This window comes from Schistocerca gregaria, unplaced genomic scaffold (genome assembly GCF_023897955.1).
Source record: "Schistocerca gregaria isolate iqSchGreg1 unplaced genomic scaffold, iqSchGreg1.2 ptg000623l, whole genome shotgun sequence".
In the NCBI taxonomy this organism is placed as follows: domain Eukaryota; kingdom Metazoa; phylum Arthropoda; class Insecta; order Orthoptera; family Acrididae; genus Schistocerca; species Schistocerca gregaria.
This window is the reverse complement of record NW_026062011.1, coordinates 250,001-255,000: the sequence shown is the minus strand read 5'-3', so window position 1 is coordinate 255,000 and position 5,000 is coordinate 250,001. Positions and strand designations below refer to the sequence as shown.

The 5,000-nt window shown below is 51.4% G+C and overlaps 1 non-coding gene across 1 annotated transcript in view; it reads right to left on the bottom strand.

The window, feature by feature from the left end:
- LOC126317187 (small subunit ribosomal RNA) overlaps window positions 1–513 on the bottom strand; it is a 1,893-nt gene extending 1,380 nt beyond the window's left edge. The window contains exon 1 of the ribosomal RNA XR_007556466.1: window positions 1–513. This exon is cut by the window's left edge and continues 1,380 nt beyond it. This is a non-coding gene — a ribosomal RNA (small subunit ribosomal RNA).
- Between the last annotated feature and the right edge of the window lie 4,487 nt (window positions 514–5,000).

Sequence of the window (5,000 nt, the reverse complement as noted above, 5' to 3'; positions counted from 1 at the left end):
GGATGAGTCCCGTATCGTTATTTTTCGTCACTACCTCCCCGTGCCGGGAGTGGGTAATTTGCGCGCCTGCTGCCTTCCTTGGATGTGGTAGCCGTTTCTCAGGCTCCCTCTCCGGAATCGAACCCTGATTCCCCGTTACCCGTTACAACCATGGTAGGCGCAGAACCTACCATCGACAGTTGATAAGGCAGACATTTGAAAGATGCGTCGCCGGTACGAGGACCGTGCGATCAGCCCAAAGTTATTCAGAGTCACCAAGGCAAACGGACCAGACGAGCCAATCCGATTGGTTTTGATCTAATAAAAGCGTCCCTTCCATCTCTGGTCGGGACTCTGTTTGCATGTATTAGCTCTAGAATTACCACAGTTATCCAAGTAACGTGGGTACGATCTAAGGAACCATAACTGATTTAATGAGCCATTCGCGGTTTCACCTTAATGCGGCTTGTACTGAGACATGCATGGCTTAATCTTTGAGACAAGCATATGACTACTGGCAGGATCAACCAGGGAGCTGCGTCAACGAGAGCTGAGCAGCCGGCCGCCCGGGAGTGTGTCCCGAGGGCCCGCGCGAACACGCAAGCGTCCGCTCAATTATTCTGCAAACAGGAGGAGGCTGAGCTCCCCTGCACGATACACCTCGAAACCCTCTCAGGTCCCGGCGGCGCGCAGCGCCGTCCTAAGTACTTGGTCGGGTTCGAGAGAGGCGCAATCGCCCGGAGATAGGCGAGTAGACGCTTTCAGTGCGAACACCCGTGCTCCCAACTGAGCTTGCCGCTGCCGACAGAGGCCCGGGAGCGTGCTGTCGTGGCATTGCCGGCGGGAAACAACACGCGCCACCTACGGTGACCGGCAGCTCCAACGCCAGCGCCACAGAAGGGCAAAGCCCCACTTGGGTGCAGAAGCGAACTCTCCCAGCACAGCGCACGCGCCAACACGTCCGCAGAGCTGCGATACAAACCACCTGCGAGAACCGCTGGGGGCGACCGAGCAGCAGACGGCGTCGCGACGCCGAGTGCCGGGCGGCGGCGCATCCTCAACGCACACAGTCCGCAATCGGACCAGCACACTGCAGATGTCCACCGCGCTTCGCACCGGGCTCGGCAGAACCCACTTTGGCCGCCTGGCGCCGCGCGCCGGGTGCGCCGGCGCGTAGCTGGGACGCCAGCCGGGCCCGTCGGCCGGCGCTCCTGCCACTGGGCGCCCCCCACCAGCCGGCTGTAGTGCGTGCGCTCACGCAGCGCGCGGCCAGCACGCCGCGCGGCCCCCCCTCACCGGCCGGGGACTGTCCCACCAAGCCACAGCCTCGTATCGCTTCATACCCACATGGCCAACTCAGGTTCGGGGGCATGGCGGGTACCGCCGAAACAACCGGTTCACAGATGTACCGATCGTCGCTATCACCGATGCACCTGCAGCGCGAACAACCGCTCAACAACTGATTTCCAGTTCATTTGCGGATCTTTGGCAGCAAACGTATACGTCAATCAACATTTGCGAAATCTACGATTCTGGCATGCCTGCATGTTATGTGTCACGACACGCTACATCAGCCCATATACACACTACGGCACGTACACGAGAGAACACGTGGAAGATGGTCCGCGCACGTGTGCAATGTCCCTTGCGCGGTCGACTGTCAACCGGCCTCTGTAGCATGTCGCAGATGTGGAACGCGGTCCACCGTGGTATCATGTTGTGTGGGGCAATACGATTAAATAGGAAAACCCTCGTCGCTACATCAACAGACGGCTCACGCTGATTCCCGGCAGAGGGAGGGGGGGGGGGCCAACATGCAATACTTTCGTCCGTACCTACCACATGTCTCTACGGCGTACAACAGTGCAATCTCGCTGTAATGGGGAGACGAGACAAGTAGCATCGTGCACAACATATGGCCCTTATGATTCGCCATTGTAGGGCGCAGCCGGTGTACGGTCAAGCATGTGCCACATTATGTCACTCAGTACGTAACGACGGATGATCAGTGTGGGTTACGCGTACATCAGCGGACAGTCCACACAGGCCGTACCACAACGTACACTGACTGCATCGACAACCAAATGCAACTGAACAGCTGCAAGGCTCATTTCACAAACAAACGCCTGACCGACCAGCTTGGAAGGGCAGGAGGGGAGGGCGATATTCGTTCTGTAGCGTTACACCCTTCCAGTGGTTAGCGGGACTGTGTAGAAAGTACGCAACACTCGAAAGACATTTACGTGAGGGTACGCACCATGGCATCGAGAAATACACATGACACCAGAGGATCCAAGCAGTGAACTATGTTCAGAGGGTTGCTGTTAGGCAAAGCTACATTCCTGTGACGTTACATGTGACAGTTAAGGTGCAGTGTAAGTTAGGTTAAGGTGCAGTGTAAGTTAGGTTAAGGTGCAGTGTAAGTTAGGTTAAGGTGCAGTGTAAGTTAGGTTAAGGTGCAGTGTAAGTTAGGTTAAGGTGCAGTGTAACTTAGGTTAAGGTGCAGTGTAACTTAGGTTAAGGTGCAGTGTAACTTAGGTTAAGGTGCAGTGTAACTTAGGTTAAGGTGCAGTGTAACTTAGGTTAAGGTGCAGTGTAACTTAGGTTAAGGTGCAGTGTAAGTTAGGTTAAGGTGCAGTGTAACTTAGGTTAAGGTGCAGTGTAACTTAGGTTAAGGTGCAGTGTAACTTAGGTTAAGGTGCTGCGTAACTTAGGTTAAGGTGCAGCGTAACTTAGGTTAAGGTGCAGCGTAACTTAGGTTAAGGTGCAGCGTAACTTAGGTTAAGGTGCAGCGTAACTTAGGTTAAGGTGCAGCGTAACTTAGGTTAAGGTGCAGCGTAACTTAGGTTAAGGTGCAGCGTAACTTAGGTTAAGGTGCAGCGTAACTTAGGTTAAGGTGCAGCGTAACTTAGGTTAAGGTGCAGCGTAACTTAGGTTAAGGTGCAGCGTAACTTAGGTTAAGGTGCAGCGTAACTTAGGTTAGGGGCCAACGTGGGTTAGGTTAGGGGCCAACGTGGGTTAGGTTAGGGGCCAACGTGGGTTAGGTTAGGGGCCAACGTGGGTTAGGTTAGGGGCCAACGTGGGTTAGGTTAGGGGCCAACGTGGGTTAGGTTAGGGGCCAACGTGGGTTAGGTTAGGGGCCAACGTGGGTTAGGTTAGGGGCCAACGTGGGTTAGGTTAAGGGCCAACGTGGGTTAGGTTAAGGGCCAACGTGGGTTAGGTTAAGGGCCAACGTGGGTTAGGTTAAGGGCCAACGTGGGTTAGGTTAAGGGCCAACGTGGGTTAGGTTAAGGGCCAACGTGGGTTAGGTTAAGGGCCAACGTGGGTAAGGTTGCCAGAGATGTGTCAAATCAGGATGTACGTTTGGCTGGTGTCAGGTGGTGGGTTGGTTCGATGTCTTTACCAGGGGTGTGGCCAAAGGGTATTTTATTACTTGTACCTTTTGTGTTGTGGCGTGGCGTTGCGTCTTGTGTTGATACTGGGTGGACCACTGTGGGTGTTGCTGGCTGATTTGAGCTGCGTTGTTTGCGGGTGATGTGAGACATTGTGTCTTATTAGTGGACGTCACGTTCCTCTTGTCGTTCTTTGGATAGTGTCCTGTGGCAGCGAGGATAAAATGGATGTTGTTGAACGCTAGTGCTTTGGTGCTTTCGCTTTGTTACACACGGAGTGGACTGTGAGATAGGGTGACTGGGTCGAGTGCGGTTCACACTGTCCTCCCCAGTTTACAGTATGTATCATCTATGTATGTGGTCCTGCATCATTTACTAAGGAGGGACGTCAGACGACTGAAATATTAGTTATGTACTGATGTAAAGCAGAATGCTTACCTTCCACCAGTGGGCGAGTATCGACTCTGCCCCAGCGTTGCCACCGCAGGAAGCGGTGTCGGAAACACTACCCGCACACCGTCACCACTGTGCGGGGGCACGGACCCTCTATATCCTCAGCGGCGCACTCTTTGCCACCGGGCGTCACGTCTCGCGGCCCGCCGTCCAGAGCATGTATTGGGACAGTTTTTTTTTTTTTTTTTTTTTTTTTTTTTTTTTTTTTTTTTTTTTTTTTTTTTTTTTTTTTTTTTTTTTTTTTTTTTACAGTTTATTGTTAACATACAAAGACCCACTATCTTGGTTACTAAAGTGGGTTGTTAATCTAAACAATACTACGTTGTTACAAGTAGTGTATTACATACTTAAAGATACATGCACATTTAGTAATTACATGCCGGCCTCTTAGCCGCTCCGGAATACCAGGAGCGTTGCCCGTCCCTAACCACGAGGAGGTGGGCCGGGCTCTACTACCTAGGAAACCACTACTGTGTTATCTACATTTTTTCTACCCTCCACCACCCTTTATTTACACTTAATGTACATAAAATTCTACTTCTACAACTACTACAAGATTACAAAACAAACTTGCGCTTCTGCGCCAAAAAGACAAACAAAATTATTTACAATACAATTAAAACACAGAAAGAACTGAATACAATTACTCTACTTTTATATATTAGGGTATTAGTATCTAGTTGTGCTTTTGTACTTATCGGGTTTTGTTTGGATCTGCAGAAGGCATACAATCCTAGGAACCACCCTTAGGGCATCTCACGCGTCTATGTTTCCATAGACCGCAGAGCCCTCTGTCATCTTCCTTCTTGCCCTCTTACAGTTCCCAGAACTTAGTGCGGCGCCAGTGGGGCGGACAGGCGCCATGCGAGCGGAGATCCAGAAGGCATGGCCACCCTCCATTCCACCACTGACAGATGGATGTATGGTATTTGTCACTTCTTTCGCCGCTCAATGCTCCTCAACCTTGTTGAGGAGTACGGCTTTTCCCTGGTTTAATGTTGGTAGTTCTCCTCGAATATTAATTTTGCAAATTGTGACACTTGGTCAACTAGACATTGTAAAGTGTTATATTTCTCAGGGTTTCTCAAAATGTTCCTGATTGTTTGGTCTTGAATTTCAAGCCTTAGCTCTGAGGCGACTGGATCAAAGTCGGGACATTCAAACACTACGTGCTCG